The sequence below is a fragment of the Heterocephalus glaber genome, unplaced genomic scaffold, assembly GCF_053883595.1.
Source record: "Heterocephalus glaber isolate CG9 unplaced genomic scaffold, H.glaber_assembly_v1.0 deba00000347, whole genome shotgun sequence".
Classification (NCBI taxonomy): Eukaryota; Metazoa; Chordata; class Mammalia; order Rodentia; family Bathyergidae; genus Heterocephalus; species Heterocephalus glaber.
Window position 1 is genome coordinate 33,830,129 of NW_028258143.1, and position 14,872 is coordinate 33,845,000.

At 38.1% G+C, this 14,872-nt stretch overlaps 1 protein-coding gene across 5 annotated transcripts in view; it reads left to right on the plus strand.

Annotated features, from left to right (window-relative positions):
* The first annotated feature begins 202 nt into the window (after positions 1 to 202).
* Positions 203 to 14,872, plus strand: part of Galnt13 (polypeptide N-acetylgalactosaminyltransferase 13) — a 568,495-nt gene continuing 553,825 nt past the window's right edge. For 2 of the 5 annotated variants that reach the window (XM_087196087.1, XM_087196104.1), the window contains exon 1: positions 239 to 599. The gene's annotated coding sequence lies outside the window, so the exon portion shown is untranslated. Of the gene's footprint in view, positions 600 to 14,872 lie in introns of all 5 variants that reach the window. The other 3 variants (XM_004835936.3, XM_087196081.1, XM_087196091.1) reach the window with 3 other exon arrangements.

A 14,872-nucleotide genomic window follows, 5' to 3' on the forward strand; every position in this document is an offset into this window, starting at 1 on the left:
GCAAGTATCGCGGGACTTGTTCACGTCGCAGGCAAGGCAGCACCAGGAGCAGCTGGAGCGCGGTCGGTGCGCACCGCCCCAGCCCGGGGAGGAGCGGGAGCCGGGAGGGAGGAGGGCTGGGGGTGCTGGTTACGTAAATGATACTAGCCCAGTGAGAGGCCTTCAGGCTGGGGCTACGAGAGGGGAGGGACCGCGCTAGGAGGAGGGGCCGGGAGGCCGCGGGCTGGGGCGGGAGGGGGGCGGGGGCCGGGGACGAAGTGACCAGGCGGCGGCGACACCGCGAGGTGACAGTGTGCCGGGAGCCCTCCTTCCCTCTCCTCGGCCTCGCCGCGCTCGCCCAGTCCTCCCGCCCGCCGCGGCGCTATGAGGGAGCCTCTCGGGGGCTGGCCGAGGCCGGAGCCGGATCGCGGCGCTCCCGGGGAAGTGTGAGGAGAGGCGCGGGTGGGAGTCGGGCTGCGTGCGGCGCGGCTTCCAGGTGAGCGCGGGCTGGGCGAGCCCCGCACTCTGTCCCTCTGGCTGGCGCCTGTCGCGCTCCACCGGGGCTGAAGCCCGTGCGCGGACCGCACTGCTCTTCGCGGGATCCTTGGCCACGATAGCAGGTCTCCGTCTCTCTCTGTCTCTCTCCCTTCTTCTTCCTCGGGATGAACTGGGACGGTCCCCCTCTGGGGCGGGCGCCACAAAGTCCCGCAGCGAGTGTCAGGGCGCGGGGCTGAATCCCGGGAAGGGCAGGACAGGGCAGGGGGCGGCGGACCCGTGGGGCGGTCTCCGGAGAGGGAGAGCCTGGAGCTCGCTCGCCCGTGGCCTCAGGTGCGGCGGGTGGAAGGCGAGGCGCGGAACTTTCTGCCGCTGCCGCTGCCGCTGCCCTCTGCTCAGCTTTTCCCGCTACCGGCTGAGCTCAAGCGCTGGGTCTGCGCCCTGGTGGAGTCCGCGACTGGGATAGCTCGGCCTCTCAGGCCGGGCAACTTTGTAACACCAGCTGCGGGCAGCCAGGGTTGCGGTGCGGGCGTTGCTACTGGGCCCCAGCACCGAGCACACTCTGGTTCTTGGCTGTCTTCCCCGACGGTTGCCTTTTTTATCTGCCTCTCTTTGCCTGTTTCTTTAAGTGCCCCATCCTCTCTGATTCTCCTCTTTTCCATCTCTGACTCAGTTTCTGTCCATCCGACTGAGACTTTGCTTCCTCCTGCACCCAGATACCTCTCTCTCTCTCTCTCTCTCTCTCTCTCTCTCTCTCTCTCTCTCTCTCATTCTGTTTCCCTCTGTCTTTTTTGGGATGTCTCTGTATCCCTTATTCAGTTTTGTTGGCTAGTCTTCCGTCTTGAAGGCCCTCCCCTTCTCCCTCCCTGTCTCTTACCTCCTTCTGTCCTCACCTTGCCCCTCTTCCCCATCCTGAGGCAGTGGGGTCAGATGCACACACCCTGGTTATTCAGGACACCTCCAGGTGCAAAGATCTCTCTGCTCTGGGCCGGCAGGAACACCAGGATCAGATCAAGGGATTTGCCCTTGTCTGGGGTACTTTGAGGCCAAATGAGGGGCTTAAGGGTTAGAGTAGAGGGTTCCATGCTACCCTTCCGTCTCCGGGTCCAAGGGCGCTGGCAGGAATCCCAGCGCACTATGGCTGCTGGTCTGGACAAGGAAAGATTGGGGGAGCCCCTTCCGTGCTCTATTCTTTGACTATGGTTAGTTCAGTTTCCAGGTGGAGAATCTCTACCTCCAATATAACAGGCAGCCGAAGGATAAGAGTCAGTGGACAGGCAAATATAGAAGCTTCTGGGTTCAGGAAAAAACTCGTCTCCAAAAGATGGGATATTTTTGAAGCCAAGGTGTTGCTAGGAGCAGAGAGGTGCTCTGGGGGACAGAGGGAGGCATGCTCGCCTTGAACTGTCTTCACTCAGTCCTTAGGAGAGTAGTTGTGTGGGAGAAATCGCGGTCACTTTTACCAGAATATCTTACAGGTTTTATTTGCAGGGGTAAAGACACCCAACCCAACCTCTTGAAATTTCTGGCTTCCCTGGGGTCCTCAGATTTTCAGCTTTATGTGAAATCTGCCTTTGCTTGGGCTCTCTACCCCTTTCCCTTTTTCTCTTCCTTCTCCCCTCTCCTTTGCTTGTTTGTGTCCATGCCCTCTAGTGTTAAAGAAACCTGCTGGTTTGAGAATACTGAAAAGTAAGGTCAACCTATTGGTGATTAACTTTGGGTTTTTCACTTTCCAGGGATCTTTCCTTATGATACCCATACCCTTTTTCTTTCCTCAATGACTTTTGCATTGTGTTACTAATCTTTCCTTTTTCCCATCTCTTTCATCTCTTCTGTGACTGAGGATTTAGAACCTTAATACTGAAACCCTGTTTGTTTAGCTTCAGAGATGGATAGATCTGGAGAATTTCCGAAGCCTAAAGCAGGCTTTGAATGTTAAAAAAAACAAACAAAAAACAGTGCATTTCTCTGTACTGTTTGCCATAAACCAGGATTTCACATCTCTTCCTTATACCTCCTTCAACTCCATTGATAATTTCCTGGCTGCTCCTGCTTGTGTTTAATTCACCATTTCTAAGATGGTTATATCATTCCAGGGCTTCTAATGCTTGCCTAAGTAAGGGCACAATGTCTCAGATCAGGTTTGGAAAGAAATAAAAGAACGCTTTTAGAAAAGGAATTACAGGATGCTGCTGGTATAGATTAATTCTGGATCAGAAAGTCTACAGTACAACTGGGTTTTGGGTCAGATATGCAGACCCTAGGGAAGTATGATAAAGCTTGATGAAAACTTGTTGGATAAATGAATAACTTGCAGCTGATTATAGACTTCCAAGTCATCCAACTGTGTAGATGAACCTGTGTACTAGAAGTTGAACTCTCTCTCCCTTTTCTGTTTATTTAGTTTTCTATGAATAGGAATTGAGGAAAAGTAGAAAGGATATTGAAACAGAAGGCTTCTCTCCTTTCTAGCTCATCTCACTGTTTGAATTTGTCTCTCTCTGTAAGTCTTTAACTAGGCTGGTCTTCTTTGAGAAATTTGTTTAGCGATTCTGTTGGATAGCATCTCTCAGCCTTCATACTTGAAAGTAAACTAGGACATGGCATCATTTTGGAGGAAGAGTTTCATGTGGTTTTTAACAAATAAGAATTTCTCTTTTTTAATATAATGAACAGATGTATCAGCTTAAAATATTTAGGGGTTATAAATTGATATGTAGGCTGAATTACTGATTTTTACAGATTCCTCCATTGCTTCCAAAGTGTGTGTGTGTGTGTGTGTGTGTGTGTGTGTGTGTATATATATATATATATATATATATATATATATATATATATGGTGTGATACTATATGCATATGAGGATTTGCCAGAGTTGCTGGAAATATAATCCCCCTGATTCAAACTAGAACTAGTAATCCATGGGCTACTGTATTTTTTTGATGATATGCTACTAACCTCTTAAAATATTTGGAGATTTACCATGATTATTATACGAGGCCATATTCAAGACAATTTTGTTTAAAAATGTTGCTTATAAGTTACTTGATACTGTCTTCAACTCGATTTTGGCATATAAAAATAGCAAGGATTATAAAAGTAAAAATTCTAATATTGGTTGAAATGTCTTAATTTCTTACACGTTTAACTTTTTAACTTGATGTGCATTCATTTCAAGTTAAACAGTTATATCAGAATGGAATACATTTTCACCTTGCAAATTTGATTATTAGAAATAGTCACTGTCATAATAACATTTCCATGTAATAGAGGTTATGAACTTACAAAAACTTGGGGATTTTAGGAAGAGGGTAAAAGAATAAGCAACAAATGAGTATTTTTATTCTATTTAAAATAAATAGAATTGGGCAAATGAAGAGAATACCAATGTTTCTGAATAATAAGAATAAAGAAAATGATCTGGAGTCAAGCATGAACAGAATTAAGTCTCTTCATTCTTTATGAAAGTAGACAGTGTCTATAATTGTGTCCTTTAATGAATTTGCCCTATTAGATCTCATATTCTCAAGTGACACCTCTTGTAATAAATAGCACACTGTTGACTGTGACTTTTAATACATCACCTTCCTGGATTTGTGTCTCTATTGGTAGGAAAGTGTAGGTATTTTAAATCTAATGAGATCTAACAGATTCATGGCTTCAGAGTCTGAATGACCATATGCCTGTGTATCTAAGGATTTTAATTGGGTTTTGTTTATAAATTCTTCCTTCTGATTTTGTTATCAAAATAAACTCAAATGAAACATCAACTCAAGACCTAAATATGTACTCATATAGGCTCTGATAATCTCTTTGATGACATTTCTTAAGGCAATCTATCTTCCCTAACCAAGCAGGTATATACACACACCCACCACTGCCACTGCCAAGCATATGTTTGAAACCACAAATTGGATTTAAATATCGGTTACGGTTTGCTTTGATAAACCATGTATCATTTAATATATTAGACTTCTATTTACTATTTCTATGTTAAAATACATTAAGAACTTCTGCTACTCAATAACCAGCATATGTGTTTCTGAGAATCTAACTTTCTGTTGTTAAATTTCATACATTGAGAATTTAATGACACTTATGAAAATGAATATACACATTAATTCAGTAATAGTTGGTCATCCATTTGGAGCATTCTAAGTAGTTATCTTCAAGAGCAGAAGTATAAACCAAACAGACTTTATTCATTTTTTGTTTCTCCTTTATTTAGATTATTTATAATAATATATTTGATTAGTCTTATGTTGAGTAATAAGAAATGATTAGAGGTTAACTAAAGGTATTTACATGATTCTGATTAATGTATCCTCTAATCTCCCTAAATTCATTTTTGGCTGAGTTTTGGAGGTAAACTTAGTATTTTGCAAGATATACTTATTTAAGCTGACCTTTTTGTCTTCTAAAGGTTATTAGAACAAATTGCTGAGAGGATGATGGGGCTTAAAATTTAAATTATATGTTAAAATAGGCAGAAATACTTTCCATTCAAGGGCCCAGCTTCACTCAAACGTCTACATAATTATAGTCTTCACAAACTGTCAGCCTTGCTCTTAATGTCTGTCTTTCTATAATCATGTACCCTTTACAATACAACTGAAATAAGATCCAAAATATCAGTTTAAAGTAGTTCCGTGAGAATGGTTAATCCTCTCGAGAGCTTAAGAGTGAAATAGAGTAATGACTATCATAGATATAAGCATATTACATGATATGTAAGATTATTTAGCATACTGTCCATAGTAAATAAACACTTAGACTTGTATTTTTTAAAGAAATGTTTAATGTTAAGCTAGATAGGAGCTGTCCAAGGTATGTCATGGTTTTAACATGATGGGGAATTGATTGGGACTCTGTTTCATACATTACACTACATTGAATTGTCATTAAATCTTATTTAAACCCTTATATAGTATTATAGGAAAAGCTTGATTAAATTGTGGGTTGGCACATTGGTGAATACAATCAATACATATGGTGAATAGCCCACTGTAAAAGCAAGAATTTAAAGCAAAGCCTACACAATCAAAAAACCATCCAAATTTCACCACAGAGATAGTTGTAAATGTCAGTTTAGCATTGCCTTTTATTAACTGCAATGATTTTATAAGCAGAGCATGTCTTTTTTTAATAAAATGAATTTTGACATATGAGGGGGATTATGTAGCTTCTTGTAGATCAGAAAAACATAATTGATTTAATTTCCTCTTGAGGTTTTTATTACATAATTAGTTTTAGGTAGAGAGGGTGAGATTTATATGACTATCAAGACCTCAGTGCAATACTACCATTTGTTCTGAGAAAGAAAAATACATATAAAAGTATATACTTTCCAACTTATTTAAGAGACGTTAAAAATAGTGAATTGGATTATAAATTGGTTCACTGAAATCATTGGATGCTTACTTTCGGCTTACACTGTGGTAAGTAAATACCTGACAAGTCTTACCACATTTTGTCCTTATAACAACTATGTTAGTAGTAAATAATGGCCCCATGGCATGAATGACTACTGACTTGGCCACAGTCATATAGCTCATATGTGTTAGGGCCAACAGTGACAGCATTCCTCTATGTATCTGAAGCCAATGTACTAACAGTCTTCAGTCTAACATTTTCACTAATAAACTAATAAAAAACAGTGCCAACTTCCATGTGAATGTTTTCTTTTTATACAGTGAAGATGATTTTAAAGCTTACTCACAATTTTATGAGTGGATATTTTAATACTAAAATGTTAAAAGAGATATGACTCTCAAAAATCAAGAATAGTTCTTTAAATAACTTTAGCTCACTGTTCATTTTTCTGCATTGTACTTATTTTTCTAATTTAATGACTTTAGTTGACTGATGAGAATTTGATCACAGAAAATTTCATTCTACAGATTGTTCTTGGAAATACTACTTAGTCTGAGCCACTTTAACAGTCTGTGTGCTCTGTGGTCTCAGGCACCATTCTCTTTCTAGTCCAGAATCTTGGTAATAACACTGGGACATTGCAAAGATGCCAGTAATTGCTTTAGACTTAGTTTACTACATCAGTGTCTGCAGAAAGAATAAGAAGATTGGGGATGACTTGTTCATTTGTGGTAGTTACAAGTCATTGTCACTAAGATGGTGCCGGTCTGTATCCTGGGACAAGGAATGAATGCTGGGTAAAGCCAAGGGAGGATGTCACAAGAACGTATTCCTGCCTCCTTCTCTGTAATCAGTGCATCTCAACCTTTAGGGATCAGCTTGCTCATCTTTTAGTTCTTTATAAAGAAGATTCATAGCAAAGATATTTATAACTGAACTGAATAACAAATAGCTTTTTCTACAGTACTCCTGATAATTCTTTAAATTATATTTGAAAATATTCACATTTTTGAAAAGATTGGGGAAATCTGACTTGAATTTCTGGATTCTGTTTCTCAAGTATATTATTGGTAAGCTTTTTGTATGATATAATATGTATAATAATTTGTAATCACTAGTTTTATATAAAGACTTGAAGTGTTAAACTTTGAGGTGTAATTTTTCCTTTTGATCTTTGGTTTATTTGAGAGCCTTTTTGTTATTTAGTATTTTTGTTTAAGGCACTCTTCATACGATTTTTTCTTTAGTTATTTTTAAGACACTTTATTGTAAACTGGCTGGTGTTTATTAGATTATGGAAATTATTTGAATTCCCTGTCCCTAATAATGAGTCATTCCACTTGTCTGTTTTTTTGAAATAAAAATCTACACTTAGAAACAATCCCATTTAAAAATTCTATAAAGGAATTGAGGGTTTATGGGATTACTGACTATTCTAGTTTCAAGACTTAGAATAATCTCTTCATTTTCTCATAGCAAATTCCACCTCTTTTTCTGAATCCTCAGGCTCATAGTTCATCTTCAAATATACATCCCTTCACTTGTCCTGAAAAAATATTAGAAATTAGCCTATCACTATTCACAGTACAGAGTTTTGCTCATAATTTATAGGTTTTAAGTATATGTATGTATTTAGGTAAATGCTGTGTGATAATTTCTCAAAATTCTTTTCTTTCTTTCCATATCTTTTATTTTCTCCTTCCTTTCATCCTTCTTCATAGTGCTTATCTTCTTAAAATTCTTTCTTCTCTGATTTAATAAATCCTCATGTGCCAGGACTGAACAGTCTACTGGTGCACTTGATTCTGTTAAAGGAAATCAGAAAGAACTGCTGTTTATTTCATCATTCTGTCTCTGAGTGGGTAAGAGAGAGACACTATAGTGTTTGCATGTGGGTCATTTAGCAGGAGGCTGGGGATGCTAAATTCACATCTCATTACCTCTGTCTACTTTTAGAACCGTGTATGGACCCTGCGGTCAGTTGGCATCTGTCAGGCTTGTAGCTCTAAAGGAATGCTGTGGTATTTAAGGGGATGCCAATTTCAGCTGACACACAGATCTCTCATTCCCTGATCAGATTTTCTTTATAAAACAACCAATATATGTCTTATTATTAACTCTAGATCTTTGACTTCATGTCACAAATTCATTAGGATATTGATAGGTTATGAGGAATAACTTTAGTAATTTTTTGTTCTGTAGCTCCCACTCCCAAATTTAGGGATGGTAGATGGACTTCTCCTATTTGGTAACCTAGCACAGACATTTTGTCATAGACTTTCAAAAGGCTGTTATTGTTGTGCACTAAGTTGAGATGAATCGTAGGTAATTGGATGGTGCAGCTGAGTTAACACATTGAATTGCTAGTTACCAGACACTTCATTTGCTGTTGCAGACCACAATAGGCCCATTTTGCTTCTACAATGCACAAATTCTTATTATTAACATAAAATTCTAATTCAAGTAGACTAACATGCATGCATCATTTCCATTCTTTTTATAAAGAAAAATAACCTCCACACATGTAAGATATTTCCAACAATCTCATTAAATAATTTGAAACATCATTGAATTTTTTTTGAGCATGTTAATCAGTTGTCTTATTCCCCACAGAAAAGATAGAGCATGACACATTTCATTCAGAAACATGAAATTAGTAATACCACTTTTTACTCTCTGGACCTTAAGATGGGTACAGATGGACAATTTTCATTTTATTTCAACAGAGTCTTATTTGAATAATGCTGAACCACATTATTGCCATTGTGACTATAGAGATATGTAACAGAAATTTTGTTTGTTCCTGGATTTTCTTCATTTCATGTGTTTTAAGGATAGTTTCTCCAGATTAATAGAGATGCTTCACTAAAGGTGAGTATCTAAGAAGAAGTGAGAAATATCTTTGCCTCATGAAAACTCACAAACTCACTAAGTTAAACATTTAATTAAGGTGTTAGAAGGATATGAAACTGTTGGGTGGAGTAAATCAAGGCTAAATAAATTGTGTAGGATATGGGAGAATGGCCTGAAGTGGAGGAAGGGGCCATCCTGGACTTCAAAAAAATCCCCAAATATTTGAGGCTCAGTAATGCTAAGAAAAAGGGCAGAAATGAGACACTGGCTCACTGAGCAAAAATTGTAAAATGTTTATAGCTGGAATTTCCAGCATTCTATTCACCAGATGTATTTCCTCTGCACCCATCTCTATAGCAAGTTCTCTCTGCCCCACTAGACCATTCCTCAATACATAAAAATGAAATTGTATGATCTGTCAAGGGGCAACAGGGCATGAAGGGGTGAGTCTTAGGACCATTGAATAAAGCCCTGTTTATTTTGATGCTTAGGGTCTTGAAGCCTAATGATATCTTTTTGTTTTTTTAATTTTAAAGCAAAGTCTTATACTCACCAAGACACACTCAGGTACACTGTTAAGTATAAAACAGCAATCAAGGATCACTAGACATTTAAGAAATAAGAAAAAGTCTTAAAAGAAGTCTATAATAAGAAAAATTTTAAAAGATAGTGATCAAGTTATAAGAAAACCAGTAATAACAAAGTGACCTTGGAAGAAACAGATAAGGGATCATAGAAGACAAAAACAAATTAGACCTTTGAGAAGATTTTATTTTCATGAGATAATTCAGATAATATCTAAAATACTCTGGGTCCATTTGTTTGGTTCAAGTGATGTTATTGTGCTTCAGTGGATATGCACATTACAAATTTCCAATGAGTTCAGTCATTCTTCTTTGTGTCACCCTTTTCCATGAAGACGATCTGAATTTAAGGATTCTATTATAGACCTAATAAACAATTAAAAGTGATTTCCTCCAGGGGGAGGAACTGGTTGGGGCTGAGTCTTCTCTATGGTGTACTGTATAAAAAAAACATAACATTTGGAACATCTGTCAGTTAACACAGTAGCAATCATGTTCTGCAGTCTGGTCTTTCTTTAAAAGGAGAGAGTTGGACTCTACTCCTAATAAGGCTGTTAATGAACTGTGCAATACCTCATTTAAGTTCTCTGGTTCTCATTCTCCTCATGGTTAAAATGGAACATATGACTTTCTATCCTAATGTTTATTTTATCAAAGTTAAGCCTATCATTTTCATTCAGAATAAAGTGAATTATAATTTTTCTAGGTATAATAAATCCCAAGATTGAGTTCATGGTTCTTACTTTTTCTAGCTCTTTATTAGAGTAAAAATGTCCATTGTATTCTTAATAGTTACTCATACTCTCCTTAAATTTGGTTGTTTGTGTTGTATCTGAGTTTACCACTCAAATCAGCATCATACAGGCATTTTTTGCATCTTCAGTTTCATTAATCTGTCATACACACTTCCCAGATACGGTTGTTTGAATAGAATTTTTTTTCATTCTTTGAAGCCTTAATTTTCTTATAATTAAAAAAAACCCACCATGTATTTTTGGTGATGTAAAAATTCAAAGCATTTTCAGATGATTCTTTAAAAGATTCTATTACCAGTTTACTTCTATTTTCCTGAACATTTTCAAAACATTAAACAATAATTTTAAACAACATTTTGTAGTGGTTTCCAGTTAGAAACAGTAAATTTAATAGCCATCTGTATTGTTAAATTATAGCAGTTACTGTGATTACCTGATGTGCCTGCATATTCACAGAATTGATAGATGAAGGGTGGATATTTCAACATTGCACAGATGTGAAGATATTGCCACATTAGATTGGCAGCTGCTCTTGAAATCTTCACTACTTCTTAACATTTGGCCTAACACTTTAATTTGTAGCTGATCAGAAAAAAAAAATAAAGAAACTAGCTATTCATAATGAACATGAGAATACAGATGGATCCTATAAGAAATTGTTAACCTGATGGGTGTTGGAGGAGTTCTGTGTATGTTTGGATGCATGTATGTGCATGTTCAGTCATCTTACTATGCTGGACATCAGTTCAGCAAATTAACATATACATATGAACACACATATATTTAAGTTTCTATAAATTGATGGTACATTAGTCACTTTTCCCATTTTGGGCACAATACATGACACCCACAACTCAAAGATTCAGTCCATGGTCAGATATTTTCTAGGCAAAAACATCCTGGTAGACGGATATGATGGAGCAAAGCTGATTAGTTCACAGCTGCTTGGAAGGATAGCAGGAGAACAGCATTAGAGAGGAAAAGGAACCAGGTACAGAGCCCCAAGTTCACACCTCCATGACCCTCCAGACACAGAGATCCCAAAGCCAATCAGTTTGGCACAATCAAGCTTAACCTTCAGAACTTACTATTGTCAACTTGACAACCAAACACATCTGCATAAATCATACTTAAACCCTTAAACATGAGGTTATAATTCTACCTAACATTATACAGTTATCTTGCATTCACCTGAAAATGCAATTTCAGCATTTTTCAAAAGTCCAAGTCCCAGTCTCTTCTGAGGCTCAAACCAAACTCTTAGATATAATCCTCTGTAAAAATCAAAGACAAGTTAAATAATCTCAAGGTGCAATGGACAAGGTAAACATTTCCATTTACTAAAGAAGGACTAAAGGAATAGAAAAAAAATCTTACCAAAGCAAGATTGAAAACTGGTATGGCAAATATTAAATCCTGTATCTGCATTGTCTGGCATCTAGACCACATGGTGGTGAGATGCGAGTTCCAAAAGGCTTGGGTGGCTTAACCACATGGCATTTCTGGTTGCAGCTCACACGGCCTACCTTTTGGGCTGGCCCCACTCATAGCCTGGAGGTTTTGTTGGCAGACTTCTATGTTCCTGACATCAACTTCTACCACTATGCCTTTAGCTTTATTCCCACAGCTTCGCACACAGCTGTCTCAGAGGATCTTTGCCTTGACTCTCAGGCCTTTCTTTGAAATCTAGATGGAAACCTCCTTGACCTCACAACTCTTGCATTCTATATGTCAGTAAAGCAAGGATCAAATGAACAATGCTAGGGTCTGCTTTCAGTGGGAGCAGTAGCCAGGCTCTCTTGGATCATTGCTATAATTCCCTAGAAGGCTCTTTTCTTTTCTTTTTTTTTTTTTTTTTTGGTACCAGGGATCAAACTCAGGTCTTTGCACTTGTGGGCAGGTGGCAGAAACACTGAGCTAAATCCCCAGCCCTAGAAGGCTCTTCTTAAGCAAAGATCCCAGGGATTCTTTTCTAAAATGCCAGGATGATACTTTTAAACCCTTGATCCTGTGATGACTGGGGTCTTGGTGATTTCTGAGATGCACTCAAGACATCTTAACCCTTTAGGAAATACTTGGTTTCCTTTTAATGATGCTAATCTCTTCAGCAGCCCTACTTCCTTTTTTGCCAACTTTTATACATGGTTCCTTCTGGGCCAAAATTTAAATTTTTCAAAATTTCCTGCTCTGCTTTTTGGCCTACATTCTCACTATAAATATGGATAAAAAATAGCCAGCAGTAGCTATGCCACAAGCTGAATGTTGAGGTATCTTAGAATTTCCACTGCCAGATCAATTAGTCTTCTACCCTTAATCTCAGTCTCCCCCAGAGTTTTGAGACATTGGCAAAATTTAGACAGAATGTAACACAAATGGCCTCTACTCCACTTGCCAATGAAGTCCTTTTTCCCAATTAAAATCTTTTGAGCCTGGCCTTTATTGTCTGCATTCTTTGCAGCATTCTGGTTTTTTGAACTCCAACCAGATTCTCATATCAATCTCTTGCAGCATTCTAAGGCTTCTCTAGCTCTCACCTTATGAACTCCTCATGCAAACCAACTCTAAAAGCTTCTAACCTACATAGGCAGGTTATATTTACAACAATAACCTTCCCCAGTACCAATTTTCTATATTAATCAACTTTTTTGTTGCTGGACAAAACACTCAGCACCTACAGCTCTAAGGAGGAGTGGTTTAATTTGGCTCACATTTTAAGAGGATCCAGTCCATGGTTAGCTGGCTCCAAGGCAGAAATATTATAGTAGAAGGGTATGATAAGTAGAGCTGCTCAGTTTATGGTAGCTGCTATGCATAGCACAGGAACAGTGCCAGAGAGAAGGGAATGAGTGATCAGATAGAGATCTCCAAGAACATACCTTTCTTACCCACCCAGAAACACCCAGAAGTGTGCTCCATCAGCCCCCCAAGTGGATCCCAAAGCTAGTGCTGCTACAGATGGAAATGAAATAGGGAGAAGGAGAGGGAGAGAGAAAGAGGGGAAGAAAAGAAAGCCAAAGAGAGGAAGAAAGGAAGACAGAAAAATGTTTTCAGGTTTCCCCTTTTGTCTTAGAATATATGTAAAACAAAAATGTATTCTCAAAAGTTGAGATTGAAAACTAACTTGAATATAGTAATGTTTTTTATTATTATTATTATTATTATTATTATTATTATTGAGACAGAGTTCCACTGTGTAGTTTAGACTTACCTTGTACTCACTATGTAGTCCATGCTGGCCTCAAATTCACAGCAGTCCTCCTGCCTCAGCTTCACATGTGCTGAGATTACAGGAGTGTGCCACCACGACTGTCTATCATGTTTATTTTAAGCCTAATATATTTGTAGTGTAGAAAGATAAAGAATTCTGAAATGGAAAAAATATTAACAGCTAGCTGTGCTTTAATACTATTTGATATCCGTTGACAGGTATGATTGCAGTCATCTCTCTTTGGTTCATCTCCCTTTACCATTTTCTGGAAGGTCAGTTTTGTGAACAGCAACTTGTGAGCAATTAGAGCTTTTTTGTACTGCTACTTTCCTTACTTTGATGAATCAGGGGTCCATTAAGTTTCCTATTAAAGGTGAAGATCTGACAATTAATTGGAACCTTTCAGCATATAAACTACTCCTGATTGTCGAGTTAGGAGGAGACAGTACAAGGTGAAAAATATGTTCCCTGGTACCACACGAATATATTTAAAAACTTCTGACATCTAACTACTAGCAATACTAAGTCAGTTACATATTCTCCATGGAATTTAGTTACTGTCTGGGCCATACCTAAGGCCCATACATGTGAGCTAAGAACTGTACTGCTGAGCTATAGCTACAGCCTCATTTAACTGCCTTATCTTTAAAATGGGTGTAACAGTCATAATAGCTAACACTGATATAAGCTAGGTCTCTTATTGTCCATGAAGGGGTCTTTGAATGGCATTACATAATAACTTATTTAATTCTCTCAATGCTTTTTTCACTCACCAAATAATTGTAACTACATGAAGGTTTAGGTGACCTTGCATGTAATGTGCTGATTATTGTGCTTGCTACATAGTAAGTGCTCAATAAATGCTACCTATTATTAGCAATTCTCCTCTTCATGGGCTTCTATGGGCATTTAGTGTGCCTAGTAAATCTGGCCTGCTTAACTGATTCTTAAATACAGTCTCAGACCTGGAACAGTTTTTGTATGGAGTTATGCAAAATTTGGCTTTGTGACAATAGATAGGTGTTAAAAATAGAATTTAAGCTAAGTGAAGTAGAAACAGTGAACCTGTGGTAGTGATCTATTTAGAAGACAAAAGAAATAGATGTTGATAGTGAATGTGTATTTATATTATGATAAATATTGTAATATTTTATACATTGTATATAATGCATGATACTGAAAAGTCATTTTCCAAAAACTGTACCTATGTTAGAAATAGTATAAAAATGTTTTCTTTTGTACTGGGAATCGAATTCAGATCTTTGTGCTTGCCAGGCAGGCACAGGGCCACTGAGCTAAATTTCCAGCCCTAAAAACTTAACTCTGTTTAGGAATTCCAGTGTCATTGCTTTTTTTTTTTTAATTGTATATTTTAATTGAGCAGCCACCCTCCATTTTCCTGTTTTTTGATCAACTTGGACTCTATTGTTTTTTCTTGTGGATGATCCTTAGCAATTGAGACATGAATGTTTTTTGCATGTGTTAGTATGAAAAATAGTGAACACTTAAAAACATATTGACATCTCAGCCTTCATCCCTGAATGAGAAAGATGAAACATAATTTTTTTATTCTTTCAAGACACAAATTTTATTTTCAGTGTGCAATATCTGCTTGTTTTTAATCAT